The sequence below is a fragment of the Miscanthus floridulus genome, chromosome 1 (genome assembly GCF_019320115.1).
Source record: "Miscanthus floridulus cultivar M001 chromosome 1, ASM1932011v1, whole genome shotgun sequence".
Lineage (NCBI taxonomy): Eukaryota > Viridiplantae > Streptophyta > Magnoliopsida > Poales > Poaceae > Miscanthus > Miscanthus floridulus.
In genome coordinates this window covers 77,583,892-77,607,565 of record NC_089580.1, presented here as the reverse complement: position 1 = coordinate 77,607,565, position 23,674 = coordinate 77,583,892, and the positions used below count along the sequence as shown (strand labels likewise).

At 45.1% G+C, this 23,674-nt stretch overlaps 2 non-coding genes across 2 annotated transcripts; both read left to right on the top strand.

Annotated features, from left to right (window-relative positions):
- Positions 1-85, top strand: LOC136512410 (small nucleolar RNA U31b). The gene has a single exon (XR_010773082.1). It is a non-coding gene; the product is annotated as a small nucleolar RNA U31b (small nucleolar RNA).
- Positions 86-198: 113 nt separating this feature from the next.
- LOC136512416 (small nucleolar RNA U31b) lies at positions 199-288 on the top strand. Its single transcript, XR_010773085.1, has one exon. It is a non-coding gene; the product is annotated as a small nucleolar RNA U31b (small nucleolar RNA).
- Positions 289-23,674: the final 23,386 nt, after the last annotated feature.

Here is a 23,674-nt window from a genome sequence, read left to right as displayed (position 1 = left end):
GAGGATGATAGTATTGTTTTGTCGCCCCAGTCTTAGGATCTGACCTCTGGACCTGTGCTTATTGACATGTTATCAAATCTGACTCCATTGTCCCTGAATTCAGCACATCATGTTCTATTTTCAGTTCAAAGTTATGCTCTTTTCTTCTACCTTTGAGATTGTTGATTGGGGACAGAGGCCGCACGTTTGTTCTGTTCAGAGTATGATGATATGAAATAGTTGCCCCAGTCTTAGGGTCCGCTTTTATGCCGGCTCTGTACTGATTGACATAGCAGTGAATCTGCCCTCTCTCACAACTTTCTTGTCAAGCTATCAAAATTGTTTTGGCTGTCTATTTTAGAAACATGATATGACATTTTATCGTACATCATTTTGTGTATAACAGTTCTTCTCAGGTTTCACACTTGATGCTCTGTTAAATTTGAGTATTGAAACTTTCCTGTTAGGCTTAGGCTGTTATAAATTGTTTTAGCTGTCAATTCTAGAAACACTGTACAGCAGTTCATCATATACGTATGTGCCAACTTTGGCATTATTTTTTTATGGAACTTCACAGCATGCTCTTCTCTATGTCGATTTTGGGTGCTTAGCTTTTTATAAAATAGCAGAGACTCTAACAACTAAAACAAAACATCGAAAAGCATTTCCACAGCACTTTAGGAGTTCGGATTTTATCACTGTTCATGTACCTTGCATCATTAGAAAAGGAGACAGAAGGGAACTACAAAATTGCCTTATTGAGTATGTGTTTTTGCTTGTTGGATTCAGTTTGACGCTGTTGGTATGTGGTTGTCGGCCATTGTGCCATTGTTTTGGTGTGTATGTGTTTATCGGCCATCGTGCCGTTGTTTTGGTGTGTATGTGGCTGTCGGCCATCGTCGACCAATAAAAAATGTGCCACGTGGACCGATCAGAGAAGGCCACTTGGACCAAACAGAAATGGCGAGAGACGTCAGAGAGCACCCCTCGTCGCATCTACTACGTCCTGACTGAGCTTTACAAAAATCAATCAGACAAGCCCCTCTTATTCAACCGCAGCCGCGTGACGTCTCCGTCTTTTGGTTGCCGCCTTCCCCTGGTACTAGTAGGAAACTCGGCAGGTAACTTCGGCCTGTCGAGATTCTACACGCGGCATTGGAACCCGGCCGGTTCCGGTTGGCTGGACGGCAAGTTGCCATGGGAAAACCAACAAGGACGACACTGCGTCAGATGATCAGACGAGAAGCAAGGGAACGGACGGACGCTTGGAATGTACAGGGGTATATCCGCTTGGACCGTTGACGAAAGACCGCCCAATGCCTTCATGTCCAGCGGTCTTATTAGCGATCGTTAGCTGTGGCTTCATTATTGATGCGAATTGGTTTGAAACATCAAAAACTGGTAGGGTCAGTCATAGGAGCTTTATTTGATTGATTAGCTAAACTAATTAATAACAGGGTGATTGCTATTCTGCTGATTAACTGTTTGTAGCATCAAGTAATTTGCGCCGAATTTGTTGGCTAACTCTTGGACTGTTCCTTCAACCGATGGCGTGTGTGCCCTATGTGGTTATTATTAGCTTGTTTACAGCATCAATTGACCTGCTTCTTCCCTCAGGTCGGTTTGATGGTCCTGGTCTTCTCTGCCTCATTTAATTTATGTCATGTTCGCTTGGCTGATAAGCCATGTCTGCTGTTGGCTGATTTGTGGTAAGAGAAAAATATTGTTCGTTGACTGAAAAAGTACGGTTTATAAGCCAAGCGAACAGGGCGTTGTCCGGGACTTAAACATCTTTTACTTGTAAGTTACTGCTTTCATTTCTGTTTGTTCAACTCGTGATCGGTCCCAGTCGGAAATTACCTGTAGCATACGTAGGTAACATAGATGAAATATCTATATCTACCCCGGCCGGCCGAGAACTACAAATTGTCTTTTGCCACACAGATGGCTTGGCTAGCTGGCCAGATGGTTGAAGACCGCCCCCGTGCCATGCTAATGCTATGCATTCACATTTCACACGATGCTACCCGTGGCATCTGATCTGATCTGCCTGTTCCGGTTGACTCTGGGTTATAATAAAAAAATAAACTGTGCCCATCATTAGTACTATGATCAGCTCCATTTGTTGACGCATGTCTTATGTTTAGTTGGACAAAATTTAGGAATTTGACTACTGTAGCACTTTTATTTTTGTTTGACAATTAGTATTCAATCATGAACTAATTAGCCTCAATGGACTACTGTAGCACTTCAAGATCCGGATTGGATAAATGCAATGCATGAAGAGTTGAACAACTTCACCTGCAATGAAGTTTGGACTCTTGAAGAGCGATCAAAAGGTGCAAGAGCCATTGGAACGAAGTGGGTGTTCCGACAAAGTGTTGTTGTAAGGAACAAGGCAAGACTAGTTGCAAAGGGGTTCTCTCAAGTTGAAGGTTTGGATATTGGAGAGACCTTTGCACCGGTTGCAAGATTAGAAGCCATCCATATCCTCCTTGCATATGCATCACATCATGAAATGAAACTATATCAAATGGATGTGAAAAGTGCATTTTTAAATGGCTTTATTAATGAACTAGTCTATGTTGATCAACCTCCCGGGTTTGAAGACCCTAGATATCCTAATCATGTTTATAGGTTGTCCAAGGCATTATATGGGCTTAAGCAAGCCCCAAGAGCTTGGTAGGAGCGCCTTCGAAACTTCCTCATTGAGAAGGGCTTCACTATTGAGAAGGTCGACACCACGCTATTCATCAAGAAGCTTGATGAGCATATCTTCATTTGTCAAGTGTATGTTGATGATATCATCTTTGGATCATCAAATGAAGATTCTTGCAAAGAATTTGGTGAATTGATGTTGAAAGAATTCGAGATGTCAATGATTGGTGAGCTTACATTCTTTCTTGGTTCTCAAGTCAAGCAAATGAGTGAAGGGATTTTCATCTCTCAAGAGAAATATACAAATGATCTTCTCAAGAGATTCAAGATGGATGAATGTAAGCCAATCAAGACACCAATACCAACTAATGGACATGTCGACCTAGAAGAGGGAGGTAACCTGGTTGATCAAACTCTCTACCGCTCTATAATTGGTAGCTTGTTATATTTAACCACATCTAGGCCCGACATCATGTTTAGTGTGTGTATATGTGCTAGATTTTAAGCTAAGCCTAAGGAATCATATTTAATTGCCATAAAAAGAATCCTTAGGTATCTTAAGCACACACCAAGCATTGGCATTTGGTATCCCAAAGGAGCTAGATTTAAATTAATTGGCTATTCCGACTCGAATTATGCCGAATGTAAAGTTGATAGAAAAAACACATCCGGAGGGTGCCATTTGCTTGGTAGATCACTTGTGTCTTGGTCCTCCAAGAAACAAGATAGTGTGGCCTTGTCCACCGCCGAAGTAGAATACATTGTCGTGGGTGCTTGTTGTGCACAAATACTTTATATGAAACAAACTTTGCTAGACTATGGTGTAGTTCTAGAAAAAGTATCTCTTTTGTGCGACAATGAAAGTACGGTAAAACTTGCAAATGATCCAGTTCAACACTCTCGCACCAAGCACATAGATATCCGCCATCACTTTCTTAGAGATCATGTTGCTAAGAATGATATTTTACTAGAATGTGTAAGGACCGAGGATCAATTGGCGGATATCTTCACTAAACCGCTAGATGAGGTAACTTTTTGTAGATTGTGGAATGAGCTCAATGTCCTTGATTTTAGCAACTTTTCTAAAAGATGAGCTTGTGTTGTCCCTTGCATTGCATTGTAATATATAACATGTTTAATCTTTAGTAATGCATATAGGGCTTGCCTAACATGGTTAAGATAACCGACGAAAAGCGTGTGAAGAAGCTTAACCTTGGATCAAACTTGACAAGCAACTAGATTTACTTTCAAGTATTGCATTGCATATGCATGTTTCTTGTTTGTCGTTTATCTTAATTTGCCCTCTTATTGCCTATTTTCTTAAAAAGATTTATAGCGTAAGGCAAAATATTTTTGAAAAATATGAGGGTTTGAGAGAGGTCACTCACATCAGTCCCAGTTGGTGTTTATTTGGATCTTATTGGAATTGGGACTTGATTGGGAACAGGCAGCACGAAGGACTTTGAAGATTTGCTGAAGAATGAGTGACCGGACGCTGCACCGGACTCTGAAGTCCAGCGTCCGATTAGTTCATAGGAGGTGAACAGCTACCGAGCAGGAGTGACCGGACGCTGAAACAGTGTTTTCCCAGCGTCCGGTCAGAAGGAGCTTCAGCGTCCGGTCGACCATGAAGACGTCAAGGCTAGGTGATCGGACTCTGGCTGCATCCGGTCGGTGTCTACCGGACGCATCCGGTCATGATTCCAAAGGAATTGGACCTCTCTAGAATCGACCGAACGCTGGGTGGCAGCGTCCGGTCGCTGCCACCGGAGCATTCGGTTAGTAGAAAGCGTGCGGTTTTAGGTCTCTTTTCCTGTTTCCTTTTCTGATCCGCCGGGGGACCCCCATATAATCCAAGCGCATGTTGACCTAATCTTCATCCTTGACCGCACCGTCTTCCCCGAGCCGCCGCGCACACCATAGCCGACGGTTTCGCCACCCTACCCGCGCTGCCTCCAGAGCTCATCTCCGCCATCATGCTTCACCCTCCCGAGCGCCACCACGCCCGCACCTCTCTGCTCCCGCACCAGCGCCGCCCGAGCACCTCCCTGCTGCTCCGCGCGCCACCGCGTTGTGCCCTGCCCGAGCTGTCGTGCCTCCACAGCAGCCCCATCCACGCCCAGCGCCGGTAAGGCCCTGCCGTCGTGCCCTAGCATCCATATCGCAACTTCGCTGTGACCTAGCTATTCATCACAGCACTGATTTCAATTTGCATTCAGGGCCATTGATTCACTGCTCAACGCGAACCCTAACCCTAGTCGATTCGGTGGTTCCCCGATCCTTTCCTCATCTCGTTGTTTCATCGGTTCGTCAGGTAGCAAGCCAGTCGTTTCAATTTCGTATATAAATTGCTTGCTTCCTAGGATTTCACATCTTTAGAAATATTGTATTTATTTGTATATCCCATCTATTCCATCGTGCAGCGAGTCGGTTTCGTTGCGGTGTCAGTGGTAGTTGTCAGTTAACTCGGGGCCAAGCTCGCAAGTACGGAATGAGGCCAAGCCTCGAAAGTGATAGTTGATCTGTGTCAGCGGCAGTTGATTCTTCTTTGATCCATCAGATGGCTCATGCGAAGAATGTTGAAGGTGGCCCCAGTGATGAGGATTCGAGGCCCCCGCCTCGCCAGCCTACAGATCCAAAAGACAAGGCGACAAAGAAGATGGTAGTAAGGAAGCGCAAGTATCTAGATGCAGAAACAGCGAGAGCCGCCGCAGTTGTAGAGGCCGCAGAGCATGCCGAGAGAGGAGGTGCTCGCAGTAGAGTCCGGATTGCTGATCATATTTCACCAGACGCGAGGGCTACTCTTGAGGAAGTTGAGCACCTTCATGGTGGTCTAGCTGGGACTCTCATAATTGGTGGACGGCATCATGCTATTGATGAGGGTCAGTCTCAGGGGGAGTCACAGCAGCAGGCACTGCCAGCAGAGCAGACTCAGGAGGCACAGCCAGCACAGCAGACCCAAGAGGGTGAGCAGGCCGAGGAGACAGAGCCGGCACATCAGCCACTATTACACCGCTCTGGTCATACCCATGCTCCAGTTACACCGAGGCTGGACACTCAGCGGAGGGGTTCTCGTCCACCGCCTAGACCACATGGTCTGCCTCCAGTGACCCATCTTGACCTGAGGGCCACCACGGCCAAGTAGGTGCAACATCTGAGGTTCATGGACTTTGAGGTGTGGTTTCCACCCAGGAGGGATGAGAGAGCATCAGAGAGCTTCTACACACCACTCCAGGAGGATTTCTACAATGCATATCTTAACAGTGGAGCTATTTTTAGATCTCAAAGAGTGTGCAACATAGAGTCTATTGTTGTAGCAGCCGGAGAGCACATTCGCCCCTACCTTGCATATCTGCCGGGGCTGACAGATTTGATTGGACAGACCGGATTATATGTTCTATCTTGGGTTCGTCAGTTCTATGCTTCTCTCTTTATTGACCCGCACGATAACTTTATTCACTTTGCATTCAGAGGCAGAGACTACCGGTTGACGAGCACTAGGGTTAGGGAGATACTCAAGCTTTAGGAGTAGCCGACCGCGCCCCCTAGACACCCTCATGGTGGTATGGTGCCCCCTATAGACTTGGTTCACCACTGCTTCACAGAGCCCTTTGGCGAGGGGTCGCGTAGGAACCCCAGTGATCTTACTCCTATTGCTCGTGTGCTTGAGGCTATCATGAGGAGGACATTGCTACCGAGGATGGGGTATCGCGAGGGCTTGACTCGCATACAATTGTGGCTTATAAACTCTTTGATGCAGTAGACAATATTTGACATCTAGGATCTTCTTCTATCAGAGATGGAGGACACTATAGCTAAGGGCTTCAGAGGTCGTAGGTAGCTGCCATATGCCCATTGGATCACTTTTCTTATTCATAGGGCAATTACTATGAGGCCACCAGAGATGCTAGCTGAGTACAGTGGTGCCACTATAGAGTTTCCTACTTATAACATGACTCAGATGATCACAACACACCATAGGCAGGATGATATTATCAGGGGTATTGTAGCTACAGAGGAGGAGGAGCTTGCTCAGCAGGAGGGGATGGTCGAGAGCGACCCCAGTGATAGCTCAGACGAGGACTACCACAACATTCCTCAGATGCCTACACGACGACATGATCATGAGGCCAGCAGCTCTAGTTCAGCGCCACCTACCCCATAGACAGACCCCGCTCTCCTTGCTATACTTGAGCGGATGAGGCAGGACTAGGCACGCTAGGCTCAGAAGACAGCTGCTACATTTGCTCAGTTTTAGACTCGGCAGGATGAGTTCTAGCGCTAGTAGCAGGCCATCCAGCAGCAATAGCAGGCCATATAGCAGCAGCAGTAGGCCATGCATCAGCAGTAGCTACTCATGCAGCAATAGCTTCTCGGATTCATGCAGCATGTAGTGACATCGATTGGGGCTCCACCGCCACAGCCTACGCCCCAGCTTGGTCAGCCTGCCACCACTTCGATGACTCTAGCATTATAGTCTAGTGGGCTTTAAAGTCAGGGACAGCCACCAGCACAGTATGCTTCACCTATAGAGCAGGTGTCCCAGTGGTTCGCTTCGCCAGTGATAGCCCCGTAGTTCACACCTCTTTAGACGGGCTTCACACCAGCTCAGACGTCATTGCTACTAGAGCCAGACACTTCAGTCTCCAGGAGTCTTGAAGCCTCCTTTAATGAGTTGATAGGGCAGCCCACTCTTCCATATCTACATGTCCTAGGTCCTTCTATAGTTGCACCTATTACCAAGACTACAGAGATGCTCCATTCGTCAGTGGCATCATCAGAGCTAGCTGCTTCAGTTATACCAGCACAGCCTACAGCAGCTCTAGTTCCTGATCCGACCCAGACTGCTTCAGCTTCACTACCAGCTACAGAGGGTCAGACAGCTCAGAGCTCAGGGTCAGATGATGATGGTGACCAGTTCCAGCTTGCTCCTCGTACCTCAGCGCCCGGCTCGTCCGCTGCAGCCCTACCAACCGACCCTTAGGTTTTGGTGTTTGATGCCAAAGGGGGAGAGGGTTCGAGTATGTTAGCCTTAGGGGGAGCGACATATCTAGGGGAGCTTAGTTTTTATATTAGCTTATCTATTACATTTGGAGTTTTTATGTGTGTGATACATTATGCATTCATGTTTACTACTATATTTATGTGATAGTGATATTTACGTGATCATGATATATGACATGTGTGCTCTCTACTTTGAATTATTTATATGTCATATCACTTGTGCTATGTTCATTTGCTTTTGCTTCCGCGTTTTACTCTGATGCAAATGAGCTTCATTACTTGTACTCACGCTATTTCATATCTTTTGAGTACATCATGTTGGCTTGGGTCAAATAAGCTTGCCTAACACTTTTGTTCTTATTGCTAAAAGCTTATATGAACCAAGCATGTTAAAAACCTCATCTCTTTCACATACTCGAGGTAGTATTGTCATCAATCACCAAAAAGGGGAAGATTGAAAGCATCTAGGCTCCTAGTTGGGTTTCGATGATTAATGACAATACTGATTACTGTGACTAACATGTGTTTTGCAGAGGCAATTAAGTTAGGTCACTATAATGGAGATCGATTGGGCAATCAAGGTTGTCATGCCCCTACGATGAAAATTGTTTTGGTTTTCAAAGGATGGACGACAAGGTTAAGGATGGACTAGTTGTAAGTGTCGATTGGAGTTGAAGAGACACTTAGAGTAGTTTAGGACTTTGTTTTTCCTTTGGCCATACTATTAAGGTGGGTATGAAAGGGTAGCTTGACCTAGGTGAGTCTAGTGAGTTAGGTGTGGTGCACACTTGTTAAATCTAGCACTAGGTAGCTCCTTAACAGCCCTTTGATCCAATGAAGCAAACTTCATTCACATATGATCGAGAGTTGGAAGTGAATGGAGGGTCAAATACTGACCGGACACTGGCTCTGGTGTGACCGGACACTGGCTCAGGGTCTGGTCAGTTCATTTGACTAAGGTGAAAGCATCTGGAAGTGACCGGACGCTGAGGGCCAGCTGAAAGGTCCTTGTTTGGTTTTGGTAATTGAGTGACAACTTAGGTGGACTAATTGTGTTTATGTGAGATACACATGTGATTAGTCCACAGGTACATGTGTGTGAGCAACATATGCCATGAAGGTGAAAATGGCTTGGAGATGTTGCAAAGCTCACACATGTGATGATGAAGGAGCTCATTACACATGAGACATGACATTGAGTCATGTGATCAAGGTGGAGAAGATCAAGACAAGACTTGGCTTGATGGACCGGTTGCAAGCGTGAAGGGCAAGTCAAAGGCTTTGGAGTGATGGACCGCGTGGCGGTGAAGCTTGAGCAAGACTTGGCGCCGATGGACGATGGCAACAGTGAAGAGCAAGTGAAGTCAAGATCAATGAACCAATATGATCACGTGATAATATGAAGTGGATCATATCATTGTTGATCATGTTGGTGCATGTGTTGCATCGATATTGGAGGAGATGGAATGGAATACGTAAGGCAAAAGTATAACCTAGGGCATTTCATTTCACCGGTCATAGGTGTGTAGAGAAGTTTATGACCGGGTTTAGGATAGATGGCCGTACTATCAAGAGGAGCAAACTTGTTTGCATATCGGTCATCTAGTGCCACTCGAGTGATCTAACTTTGCATTGTCGCTAGGATTGAGTGGCGTGGCAAGTTGAGTGGCTAACCCTTTGGGAAATGATTGTGAAAAGCTAACACACATACACATGGTGGTGTACACTTGGTGGTGTTGGCACATTTACAAAGGAGATGAAGTCGGAGTTGATGTGGATCAACTTGGTGAAGAAAAGGAGTGAGTCGCGCTGGTCAGAGAGTGACCGGACGCGTCCGGTATGGTGACCGGACACGTCCAGTATTAACCGGCAAACTCAGCGACCGGACGCGTCCGGTCGCCACACTGGACATGTCCGGTGTGAATCTGCATGGTCGGTGTTCTGTGAACAGTTGACCGGATGCGTCCGGTCGGACCTAGGTGCTTACTAGACTCGACCGAACACAGCGCCTCAGCGTCCGGTCATGACTGCTTCTACGTCCGGTGTGAGCGTCCGGTTGGACATGTCAGAGAGCTGTTGTGGCAACGACTAGTTTGAATGGGACACGTGGCGGTCAGGCACTACCGGACACGTCCAGTATAACGACCGGACACATCCGGTATGCACGGTCGGTGCGTCCGGTGCAGCGTCCGATGCTGCGTCCGGTCGGCCCGAAAAACGCCCAGTGAAGGGGTAATGGCTCTATTTGTTTGTGGGGTTATAAATAAAAGCTATGGTTGGCCTTGGGGCGGTAGCTGAGCACACTAGAGCCTTGGAGGCTTGTGTAGTGGTGCTTGGGAGCCCTCCATTTCACACATACTTGATAGTGATCATCCAATTGGGTGAGTGAGCGATTCTAGTGCGGTTGCATCGTGAGGTTGCATCGAGTAGCACTAGGTGATTGAGTTGCAAGCCGATGGTGCTTGTTACTCTTGGAGGTTGCCACCTCCTAGACGGCTTGGTGGTGGTCTCCGTGGAAGCTCGCAAGAAGCTTGTGCGGCACTCCGGAGAAGTGCTTTGTGAGGGGCATTGTGCTCGCCCCGCGGGAGCCACGAAGAGCAACTTTAGTAAAGCGTGTCATTGAGCTACCCTCACTTCCGGGGTAGGTTCTTGTGGTGCCCGACATGCGGGCTTGGCGGGTGATGCCAATTACCCACCGAACCACCAAGTGAGTGGTCGACACAACGGGGACTAGCATGTTGGCAAACACGTGAACCTCGGGAGAAAAATCATCGTGTCAACCTTGTTCTTCCCGTTGGTTTGCATTCCCGTTACACAAGCTTGCAATTACTTTTATATACATTGAGCTTGTGTTGTTGCTTTAATAATTAGTTAGCTTGTGTAGCTTGCTAATTATCTTCTTGCTTGTGTAGCATAGAAGTATCTCCCTTGCGTGGCTAATTTGGTTTGTGTAACCTTGTTAGTCACTTTGCTTAGTTTGTGTAGCTAAGTATTTGCGCTCTCTAATTCGGCATTGGTTGCCTTGTTATTGAGCATTGCTAGTGAGCTTAGTTAGCTTTGTGCTATTGCTTACTAGCATGTGTAGGAGCTCCCTTGTTGCTTAAAGTAATAGTGGCATAAGTTTGTGTGACCTTGTTCCTAGAATTGTTTAAGAGAGCTCTAGCTAGCCTGTCACCTTAGTTGCATAATTAGTATCTTTGCTAGGTGCTAGTGAACATATATAGAGGGGTGTAGTCTTGGCTAGACTGATTGTTTTAATTCCGCATTTATATCGGTTAGCCGACGCATTTAATTTTAGAAAAGACTATTCACCCCCCTCTAGTCCGCCATCTCGACCCTTCACCAGCGTCCGGTCGACTCCAGTAAGGTCCCAGAGAGGGAGAATCCTGATCGGACGCGTCCGGTCAATGCTGACCGGACGCTGATCAGGTTCTGGCTACTAACCGAACGCTGCTCAGCAAGTGACCGGACGCTGGGGGTCCAGCGTCCGGTCGACATCAGTACGGTTCCAGTGAAGGGAAAACGTGATCGGACGCTGTCCAGCGTCCGGTCAACACTTAACCACTGGAGTTCGAGGTGTACTGACCAGAGCGTCCGGTCAACATGACTGGAGCATCCGGTCACCCCGCAGAAGCACATAATGGTTCATTTTTCAGCCGGTGTTATAAATACAACCTCCACTCGTGTGTGGGGGTACTTTTGCTCATTCCAACAGCTGAGAAACACCTTAGAGAGTGCCAACAAGAGCAAGGTCCTAGTGAGGTGATTGAGATTTGAGAATCCCAAAGAGAGCCCTCATTAGTGAGATCAAGAGTAGCAAAGTGTGCATCCACCCTTCTCATTAGGCTTGTCGTGGTCAAGTGAGAGTTCGTGCTTGTTACTCTTGGTGATCGCCATCATCTAGACGGCTTGGTGGTGATTGGGAGCTTGGTGATCATCCGGAGAGCTTGTGGATGACCCAACTCACATTGTGAGCAGTTGTGGGTGATTCACCGCGACGGAGTGTCAAAGAATCAACCCGTAGAGAGCACTTGATCCTTGTGCGGATCAAGGGGGAGCTACACCCTTGTGTGGGTGCTCCAACGAGGACTAGTGGGGAGTGGTGACTCTTCGATACCTCGGCAAAACATCGCCGCGTTCCTCCTTCTCTATTTACTTTGAGCATTTACTTTGAGCAATTCAATACTTGTCTTTACATTCATAGAATTGCCATGCTAGAGTAGGATTGGAACTTAGGTTGCAAGTCTTTTGTGCGGTAGAACATTCAGAAACACTTTCTAGGCATAAGGGGTTAATTGGGCTAACCGTATGATTTAATTATTGCAAAGAAATTTAGAATTAGCCCAATTCACCCCCCCCTCTTGGGCATCTTGATCCTTTTAGGAGTTTAATGTAGGCACATGATAGATCAAAGAACTAACTGTTGTAAATTTTGTCATTGCCTTCCTTTGAGACAGCATATGCACATTGTCTAATCAGTCAATCTATTCGCATAATTTTAGATAGAAAGCACCTTCGTAGAACCTAAAATAGGGACAACTGAGAAGAAGAGGACTGTGAACATACCAATGATGAAGGAACATGATCAATCTTCTTCTGAAATCATCAAATTCTCTATCGGAAAGTGTCATCAACAAATTATGTCATGGAGAGGCCTAGGTTGGCAGTTGTCACCTAAAAAAAATCTAACCACATGTCTTTAAAATGTAAACATATGGCAGAAAAATCTAACCACATGTCACCTGAGACCCTAAAGACAAAAGAAAGGTGAACTAAGACCAACAAGAATTGACAAGGTAAAACTTATGTGGCAAGCATGCAGCCTATGAAGCTCTTCTTTTCAATGTATCAGCTCCTATATTTAAAGGTTAGTTCTGAAACAAACATGTGTTCACCTATATCTGAAATGAGCAAAGACATGAAGCCCAAATCATAAGCAATTGTATTTTGTTGTAGGCAACAAGAGCTGACCTTATTAGAAACCGACGAACAAACTTGATGGTTGAGTTACAATTCCTATCTAGAAGCAGTACTACAATAAATTTGGGAAAAGGTGTAGCGCACAACTAAATGGACGAAGGCATTGGTAAGCTGCATAAATCTGAGGAAAAAATAAACATGGATCAATATAAAAGGTCTGCATTTTTTGCAACGAAGACAAGGAAGAAAAGATTCTTAGAGGCCCCAGTAATCTATCAATCAAATCATCATTTGGTCATCAACTTGGAGCTTCTAGCCATGTTGACAAATGGGTTACTCGAAGAAATTGCATAATTAAGTAACAGGTCATGCCCAGTGCCTCACAAGCGAATGAACATCAGATCATATCCTTGAGCAAAAGATATGGAATTTTTATCATAGGCTGAAGGGGAAAATGGCAAATGACAAATGGCAAATGTGTTTAGAGGGAAAAAATTGTTAGAAAATATTAGAATGACAAGTAGACGTGAGTCACATTTAATCACAGCTAGTGGCAACACAATTCAAAGATGTTTTGACTATGCAGGTGGAACATGGATATGTCAACTATCATCACAACCACAGAAGACTGCAAGGCAAAGGCCTAAGTTCATAGGCAAAGAAGATCACAAAGGAAACCTTTAACAGTTTTAGAGGCCTAAGAAACATATGCATATATGTACAAAGCTTGATCAACTAACCTCATACTAAAAACAAGGACAAACTTTACAGGCATTTTATTGAATTAGTAAAATTCAGATATGGATGTTCATGTCACATAATTGCACCTAGCTGTACAAACAAAAGTTTTAGGTTTTGTCATAGTAAAGATTTGCTAGGCTGAAAAAAAGTTCACGATAGATCATGGTATGTAATACTGTATAGATAGAGTTTCAGAGTTTTAGTTCATTTCACTATGAAATGATAGATTTGGATATCTGAAAGTAAAGGACAGAACCTAACCATATTAAGTCCTATATTCCTGTACCTGGAACTAAACCATATTAAGTCGTGCATTCCTGTATCTAGAACTGAACGTAAGTCTTGCAAACCAACATGTTCTTTTAAAGGTTTGTAAAATTTGTCTTGTTGCAATGAAGAAGATGTTTTTTGAATGAAGACGGGATTTTTATGGGCCTCAGAAACATACCAATCATCATCTGTTCATCAACTTGGAGCTTCAAGGCATGCTGACAACTAGGTTACCCAGAAATTGCACAATATAAGTAGCAGGTCATGCCTAGTACCTCACAAGCAAATGAACATCAGTTCATATCCTTGAGCAACGGGTATGGAATTTTCATCATAGGCTGAAGGAAAAAATTAATGGCAAATGGCAAATCCTTGAGCAACGGGTATGGAGCTGCAGGCATTATAGGCCAAACCGTAGAACAAGAATCCAAATCAACGTTGGGAGAATCCGCTTCAAACGATCTGAGCCGTCAAACGCTAGATCGAACAGCCGAGGGAATTTGGGGCGACGTGGACGTGGTGGTTGGTGGCCAAACCAAACTGCCTTAATAAGAAGAGTCTCAGTAATCTGTCAATCAAATCATCATTTGGTCATCAACTTGGAGCTTCTAGGCATGTTGACAAATGGGTTACTCGAAGAAATTGCATAATTAAGTAACAGGTCATTGCCAGTGCCTCACAAGCGAATGAACATCAGATAATATCCTTGAGCAAAAGATATGGAATTTTTATCACAGGCTGAAGAAGGGGAAAATGGCAAACGGCAAATGGCAAACGTGTTTAGAGGGAAAAACTTGTTAGAAAACATTAGAATGACAAGCAAATGTGAGCCACATTTAATCACAGGTAGTGGCAACTAAAAATGCGCAAGTTCATCACAAACAAAGGCCATGGCAAAGGAAAAAGTACAATACAAAGATGTTTTGACTATGCAGGTGGAACATGGATATGTCAGCTATCATCAGAGCCACAGAAGACTGCAAGGCAAAAGGCCCCATATCATAGGCAAAGAAGACCATAAAGGAAACCTTTAACAGTTTTAGAGGCCTAAGAAATATATGCATATATGTCCAAAGCTTGATCAAGGAACATCACACTGAAAATAAGGACAAACTTTACAGGCATTTCATTGTGTTAGTAAAATTCAGATACGGATGTTCATGTCACATAATTGCACCTAGCTATACAAACTAAAGTTTTAGGTTTTGTCATAGTAAAAATTTGCTAAGCTGCCAAAAAAAAGTTCCCGACAGATCATGGTATGTAATACTGTACAGATAGAGTTTCAGAGTTCTAGTTCATTTCACTATCAAAAGATAGATTTGGATATCTGAAACTAAAGGACAGAACCTAACCATATTAAGTCCTACATGGCTGTACCTGGAACTGAACCATATTAAGTCTTGCACTCCTCTACCTGGAACTGAACATAAGCCTTGCAAACCAACATGTCCTTTTAAAGGTTTGTAAAATTTCTCTTGTTGCAATGAAGAAGATCATCTTTTTTAATGAAGGCAAGGATTTTTATAGGCCTCAGAAACCTACCAATAATCAGTTGTTCATCAACATGGAGCTTGAAGGCATGCTGACAACTGGGTTACCTAGAAATTGCACAATATAAGTAGCAGGTCATGCCTAGTACCTCACAAGCGAATGAACATCAGGTCATATCCTTGAGCAATGGGTCTGGAATTTTCATCACAGGCTGAAGGAAAAACTAATGGCAAATGGCAAATCCTTGAGCAATGGGTACGGAGCTGCAGGCATTATAAGCCAAACCGTAGAAGAGGAATCCAAATCCACATCAGGAGAAATTAGAGAGACAAACAAAAAATCACAAAACAAGTGGAAACAGGAGCACCTGAGACTGCTCTGTGCCAACCACGGCACCATCGAGGCCCACCTACACACCATGCACGACCAACGCAGGGGCTCAACCGGTGCGTCGCCTCACGGGGAGAGAGGGAGGCCGCAAAGCAAGCATAGAGAACCCACCGAAGCACCTGTCGGCTAGAGAAGAATGGAGGCAGCACGGTGAGGGCCCAGCAGGCGTGTCGCCCTTGGAGGACCAGCGGGAGACTGTTGATACAGGACCCACAGGATACCCCACAAAGAAGGGAGAAGATCTAGTCTAACTAGGATTTCTTTCCCTATAAACTTAGTAGTAGTATTATTCTGTAATCCTACTAGGAACCTCATTGTAAACCGACTAGGACTCTAGCCTCTTGACTATATAAAGGAGGGTGGAGTTCCTGGAGAGACAACGGATAACACAACGCAACACTTTATAGTCAATCCAACGCAAAAGGCTAACGCCAACTGGACGTACGGCTGTTACTCGATCACGGTCGAGGGCTCGAACCAGGATAAATCAACTATCTCTTGTGTTTTCCGTCGAGTTCTGCATACACTGAAGCCCTAACAAACTGCCCTAGGTACCCCCATGGCAGGCTATCGGTGGTGAAACATCAATAGCTGGCATGCCAGGTAGGGGCTTTCGACGAAACTGCATCTGAGAGCTCGACGGACCTCGACAACATGATCTTCTCGACGGGATCAACCTTCATCTTCGGTTCATGGATCTGCGAGGCAGATGACGATGGCAAGCTCTGAAGCCGTCTCCTTGAAGATTCGGATCACCATGAAGACTTTTCTATTTCAGCGACTATGGCAGATCAACTCGCTGGAAGATTCACGCGGCTCGTGATGTCCGATCCAACTCAGATTTCGCGGCTTTGCGCATCCAACTCAAATTCAAGCTCCGCATCCGAGATGGAATCTTACCCGAGTTCTTTTGAGAAACCAAGTTCTTTTCTGACAGGGTTCTAGAACATGGTTTTGGCCTATCAAGAATACAACTCAGAGTACACTCGAAATCCTTTCAAGAAGTCAAGTCCTTTTCCGTTCGAACTCCATAAAATGGCAAAATCTTATCAGACATGGCCCGAAGGATCCCTCGATCCGGTGCTTAGAATGCCACTGAGAGGAGCTCAAGAAGGCTTGGTATTAACTATAACATCTCAAAACTGCATCTTCCACTGGCCAGGTTCTGTTCCTGAGGATAGCAAAACCTGACTAGTCGGCACGACGACGACAGTGATTCTACCCTACCAAGAAGGAGACTCGATCTGCGACCTTGAAGCCTCTACTAAAGTTGTCAGTGACTCCGACAGTATGGAGACCAACGCCGGTAATAGAACAATTCACGCACGAGAAGGATTCATGGTTTGCCATCCTCAATCACCATTGGTCCCCCCAGAAGCACCCGACATCAAGTCATCGGATGAATCTGAGTCCAGCATGTCACCCTTTATCTAGGGGCACGATGGTGAGACCGAGAATCAGAAGCAAGCCAGAGAAAGAAGAAACAAATTGAAACAAGGACGCCAATGCCGTGCTAGGCAGCGCAAGGAAGCTTGGATCAAATATGTGTCAGATCTGGCCGAGTACAATAGAAGAAAATCAGAACAAGAAGTCGAAGAAAGACGCGCAGTGAATACACCCTATAATAGAATCTGAGAAGCACTAGAAGAACTCGGAGCGACCTCACTTTTCGGTGAAAAATAGGAACAGCTCTAGGACCTTCTCCGGTCAACAGCCCTAAGGGTACACGATGGAGAGACCCACTCAAGACTACCTGCCAGGTCAACGTCTCATAGACAGGAAGATCAAAATCAAAGGAAGTCTGCTTTCGAGAGACTCGAACCAAGTGGAAGTCACAATAGAGAAAGTAGAAGGGACCATAGTCAAAACTACCAAGTTGAACAACCAAGAATGACCAAAAGCAAAGTACCAATTTAGACAGCCCCACAGAACTACTCTCACCAAGATGATAGTTGGCTAGAAGGAGGTGCTGAATTAGAATACACAGAAGCCAGAACGCACGATAGATTCCCCTATTTTACGAATAGACTTGCTTCAATACGGCTACCTCACAAGTTCAAGCCATCCAACCACTCTAAACATGATGGCAAGACCGAACCAAGGCAGTGGCTCAGGATTTACTCGCAGCCGATTGAATTAGCCAGAGGAAACGACGATATCAAGACCTTATTTTTCCCATGGCACTGGAAACCATACCCCTCCAATGGTTCGACAAATTAAATCCAGGGTCAATCAGAAATTGGCAGGACTTGCAAAGAGTTTTCTGTAGAAATTTCGCGAGCATCATTACGCATCCCATCACCCATGCAAAATTAAAAGGACTCAAGCAGAAAGGAGGCGAAACTCTTAGAAATTACTATCGACGATTTGGTGAGCTACGTGCTCAAGTACATGACATCACCGAACGAGAAGTAATCGAAGCTTTCTCTCACGGAATTATGGCTAGGTGGCAAATTCAAGACTTCTACAAAGAAAACCTGAGAAACAATGAAGAATTCAGACGCACATTAGAAAAGATGATTACTGCAGAGGAGAAGACACGAGAAAGGTTCCCGGATAAAAACAACCAAGACAACCCGGACAAGCGAAATCATCGAAACATCAGACATCAGGAAAGAAAATGTGGACTAGACAACACCGTGGCGATGGCTGATAAATCAAGGAACTTTTCCAAACTCAGAGGGTATGACGACATTGAAAACATGCATTGCATTTTGCATCCTAAAGGAAATCACACCACCAGAAACTGCTACACCTTCAACGAGCGATACACAAGAAAAGATAATAAGGTAAACACTAAAGAAGACAATCAGAAAAAAGATGAAGACAACCACAAAGACAAGGGATTCTAAAAATCTAGGGGGACAGTAGTAGTGATCTTCGCTAGGGCCTTAGATTCTAGGAGCAAACATCAAGAAAAGCTAGCTCTACAAACCATCATGGTAGCAGAGCCAGCTACTCCAAGATATCTCAATTGGTCACAATATCCAATCTAATTTTCAAGAGAAGACCAATGGACTAGCGTAGGAAACGTAGGCCATTAGTTCTAGATCCAACTATCGCCGGTATGACTGTCACAAAAGTATTAATCGATGGGGGAGCCGGACTCAACATCATTTTTTCAGAAACACTAAGGAAGATGGGACTACAACTCACCGGGATGATTACACCAACGAGCACCCCTTTTTATGGGATAGTACCCAGCAAGGTAGCCATGCCACTTGGATAAATCACTCTACCGGTTACTTTTGGAACTCCCTCAAACTACCGAACAGAGTTCATCAAGTTTGAAGTTGCAGACTTCGACTCATCATATCACGCAATCCTCAGGCGCCCAGCTCTAGCAAAATTCATGGTGATACCGTATTACCCGTACCTATTGCTTAAGATGCTAGGGCCTAACGGTGTATTCTCCCTTCGAAGTGATTTGAAGCGTGCTTTTGACTGCGACGTCCAGGCAATTCAAATTGTAGCCAAAGCACAAACCACCAATAGTAGAAAAGAAATAGCCACTATTGCTGCAGAAACGAGCCTAGAAGAACTCGAGATACCGGCTAAAAAGCTCAGCATCCTCGCACCACCAAACGAAGCCGACGTCAAGCAAATCGACTTGGGCACTGGTGATCCCTCCAAGACGGCAACCATCAACGCCCACCTCTCGGCAAAATTGGAACTCGCGCTCACCAACTTTCTTTGGGACAACAAAGGAATCTTCGCTTGGAAGCCGGCCGACATGCCAGGTGTCCCAAGAGAGTTGGCTGAGCACATAATTGATATCAATGAGGGCTCCAATCCTATGAAGCAATAGCTACGACAATTCTCACCCGACAAGAAAGCAGTAATTAAAAAAGAAATCACAAAGCTAATGGCAGCTGGATTCATCAGAGAAATCCTTCATCCAGATTAGCTAGCAAACCTAGTTCTAGTACAAAAGAAGAATACAGACGAGTGGCGCATGTGCGTCGACTATATAGATCTCAACAAACACTGCCCGAAGGATCCATTCGGGCTGCCATGCATTGATCAGATAGTTGATTCAACAGCAGGATCTGCCCTATTATCCTTCCTTGATTGTTATTCAGGATATCATCAAATCGCATTACAAGAACAAGACCAGAGCAAGCCATCTTTCATCACTGCGTTCGGTGCCTATTGCTACAAGACCATGTCATTTGGACTCAAGAATGTTGGTGCCACATACCAAAGGGCTATCCAAACGTGCCTTGGTGATCAGATCGGGAAAACATAGAGGCATACGTGGATGATGTAGTAGTAAAAACAAAGAACCCGGACACACTAATTGAAGACTTAAAGCAAACCTACAAAAATCTGAAAAGGTGGAGGTGGAAATTGAACCCAAACAAGTGTGTATTCGAAGTTCCTTCAGGACAACTACTCGGATTCTTGGTCAGTCATCGTGGAATAGAAGCCAACGCCAAGCAAATTCGAGCCATAACAGAAATGGGCCCTCCACGAAGCATCAAGGATGTATAGAAACTAACAGGCTGCATGGTGGCCCTCAATCATTTTATATCAAAACTCAGCGAAAAAGGGTTACCTTTCTTTAAACTACTAAAGAAGACAGACAAGTTCGAGTGGACAGAAGAAGCCAACGAAGCTTTCAAAAGACTTAAGGCATACCTCACCTCCTCGCCCATTCTCACACCTCCAAAGAAAAACGAAGACATGATGCTGTACATTGCGGTAACTTCTACTGTGATCAGCACAGCAATAGTCATAGAAAGAGAAGAAGAAGGGTGCATATATAAAGTACAATGCCCTATATACTACATCAGCGAAGTACTATCAGAATAAAAAATCCGGTACCCGCATGAGCAAAAACTACTCTACGCCCTCCTGATCACTTCACCAAGCTTCGTCACTATTTTGAAAGCCACAAGATTACCGTGGTGACAGATTTCCCACTCGGAGACATCTTACACAATAGAGACGCAACAGGGCGCATATCTAAGTGGGCAGTTGAACTTGGTGCTCTCAATATCGATTTCACCCCATGGAAGGCAATCAAATCTCAAGCCCTTGCTGATTTTGTTGTCGAGTGGACAGAAATTCAACAACCTATGTCAAATACCATCCTTGACCATTGGAAGATGTATTTTGATGGATCACTCAAGCTGGGCAGAGCCGGTGCAGGCGTTCTATTCATCTCTCCAGACAGAAAGCAACTCAAGTATGTCCTTCAGATATTATGGCAAGCTACAAACAATGAAGCAGAATACGAATCCCTCATCCACGGACTATGAGTGGCAATTACCCTTGGAATCAAGCGATTACTCGTATATGGCGATTCGGCGGTAGTCATCAACCAAGTCAACAAAGATTGGGACTGCACCAAAGAAAACATGGGCACCTACTATGCTGAAATACGAAAACTCAAAAAACATTTTCAAGGATTGGAAATTCTACATGTCCTACGCGACTCTAATATTGCGGCAGACGTCCTCGCCAAGCTCGGGTCTAACAAGGCGAAGGTACCACCCGGTGTATTCATAGAAGAGTTATCAGCTCCCTCTATCAAACAACCCGGTGAGATAACCCCTGAACTCCCAGCTAAAGGCACCCAGATTTTGGTAATCACCACCACATGGACCTAGGTTTTTATCGATTACATCAAAGAGAATAAGTTGCCAGCAGATAAAGCGGAGGCTACCCGAGTTATTCGTAGAAGCAAGAACTACGTCCTAGTAGGGGACAAGCTGTACAGAAGAGCCACATCATCAGGAGTACTTCTAAAATGTGTCTTGTTCGAAAAAGGCAAAGAGATATTAGAAGAAATACACTCAGGTTGCTGTGGAAATCATGCCGCTTCAAGAACACTAGTCGGCAAAGCATTCCGAACCGGATTCTACTGGCCAACCACTTTGAAAGACGCAGAAGAACTCGTCAGAAAATGCAAAGGTTGTCAAATGTTTGCAAGACAAGCTCATGTACCAGCTCACAATTTGATCTGCATCCCTCCTGCTTGGCCCTTCTCCTGCTGGGGGCTGGATCAAGTAGGACCTCTCAAGAAAGCAAAGGGCGGTTGAAATGACCTGATTTCCATGAAAGAAAATCCACAGAGTCGAAGTGTATTATGACCGATGTAGATCATATTACCCAAATTCTAGTCGAATACCACATCCATACAACGATAATATCAGAGTACATAAAGTGCGGAATTACATAAATTATTACATCGCCGCATTGGCGGAATCAAAAGTAGCATTCATTTAGAACAGCTTGAAGATAAGATCGCCAAACTCGAGCGTAGGAACGAACCCCTCAACCGTCAAACTCTTCTGAGCTATACTCCCCAGCTGAACCTGTGTGCCAAAATTTATCAGTACGATTTGTACTGGCCACTCCCACCCTATGAGCATTGCTTTGTGGAAATTGGATGCAAGTTGGATATAATAAAAAAGGAACCTATAAGGCTGGGGTTTCCTATGTATTAGCATATCAAGTGTATAATAATAGTTGGTCAAGTTTTAACACCATTCCCACACCCATTCCACCCCATTTCCGTCTAGAGCCAGGTTTCGATCCTGGGATCGATATACCACCATCTCCACACCATCACCATACCATCACTCAGTCGACAGGCCAACTCCCTCTTGGCACTGTCTCAAGGCCCGTAGCCCTTGGCTACGACCGACACTCTCTCACGGGGGAAGAAGAGAAGGACTCATCTCACTATCTAGTTTAAGCGAAACCCAGGAAGGGTCCATAGCCAACAAGTCGGCACATGTATCGATCGATCAACCATACACTCTGCAGAGGTTTTACATAACCACAAGATCCGCCTTCCTCGCTGACCGTCATCAACTAGGCTGATTTCGGCCACTTGCTAGCCTAGGATAATGCCACTCTACCATTCAGCCCTGGTACACCCCAAGTCTAGTCTGGGGTGGCTGAAACTGTGAGTCATGAGCTAGGTCCACAAGGTCTCCATAAAGTCTCGGAAGGGTGTGGGGGAATCCTCCACGCCCCGTACCTCCTCACACTGTCCGCTATCAACCTAGCAGTAGTGGCAATATCCTACCAAGTAGTCCGACCGTCCTGCACCATATAGGGCGAGTGGTACGTAAGGCTTCCCGGTGAATCTGAGTACTAGTAAGTCCTTAGGGATGACCAAGCCAGAATGTCTTCATCAGGGTTTCCATTTATCATGCCACCACAGCACCTCCATCTCGGGCTCCTCCCATCACAGGTTCACACCCAGGACCACCTTATATACCATTTACCCACCACAGGTATCCCTTTCCAGGGGTGCCCAGGTAGCACCCCATGGCAAGACTTGCCCCAGGCTCATCATATACTCCAACTTGGTCGACACAACCATCACCCTCCACACACCCAAGTCACACATGTAGCACTCTCCCCATAGTCCAGTTAACACCACACATTAATGTAGTATAAGCGTAGTAGAAGTACAAGCAATGAAATATAGCAGTAAGCGTGTGTCTAGCCTAATAGCAGGGTATGCCGGGGTAAGGTTGCGTCAAGGTAAAGGCCATCAAGTAAGCATACTACCATGCAAGTCCTATCATTGTGTGAATATAACAATAAAGTAAAGCAATAGTAGTTCTATATTAGCCATGCGTAATAGGTGCTATGAGGTTGGGTGGGATGTGGCACCTTCAATGTAGTCGTCTCCGTACTCCTCACGGTACTCACCATCCTCGTCCGTCTGGTTCTCCTCTAAGTCTGCATACGATCGAATTATAGTCACGTTAGCGACATCTATAGAATAGCACAAAGAAGCAATGAAAATTCAAAAGAGCCAAATGCACTCAAACATGGGTTCATTGTGTAAAGCTCGATTTTAGATGAATTTTGGTCTTGGTTTCGTATTTTCTAAGGTCGTATGAATTAGTTATGAATTTCCGAAGTTTAAATCATCTCTGAAAATAATTAAAGCTAATTTAATTCAGGGCTGACATGTGTCACATTGTGACTGGTTCACATGGCATGCTAACATCAGCATGACATCATCAGAGCTAAACCGCGGCTGACAGGTGGGTCCCGCTAATGTCATCACGACATCAGCATGACGTCACCTCCTGACATGTGAGCCCAGAGTCTCTATGTCGCTGACATGTGGGTCCAGTCAAAGTCAACATCAAGTCAACGAGCAAGTCAACGGTCAACGGGTCACAGTCACTAACAGGTGGGGCCAGAGTTGCTGACGTCAGTAGCTGACATCATCATGACATCA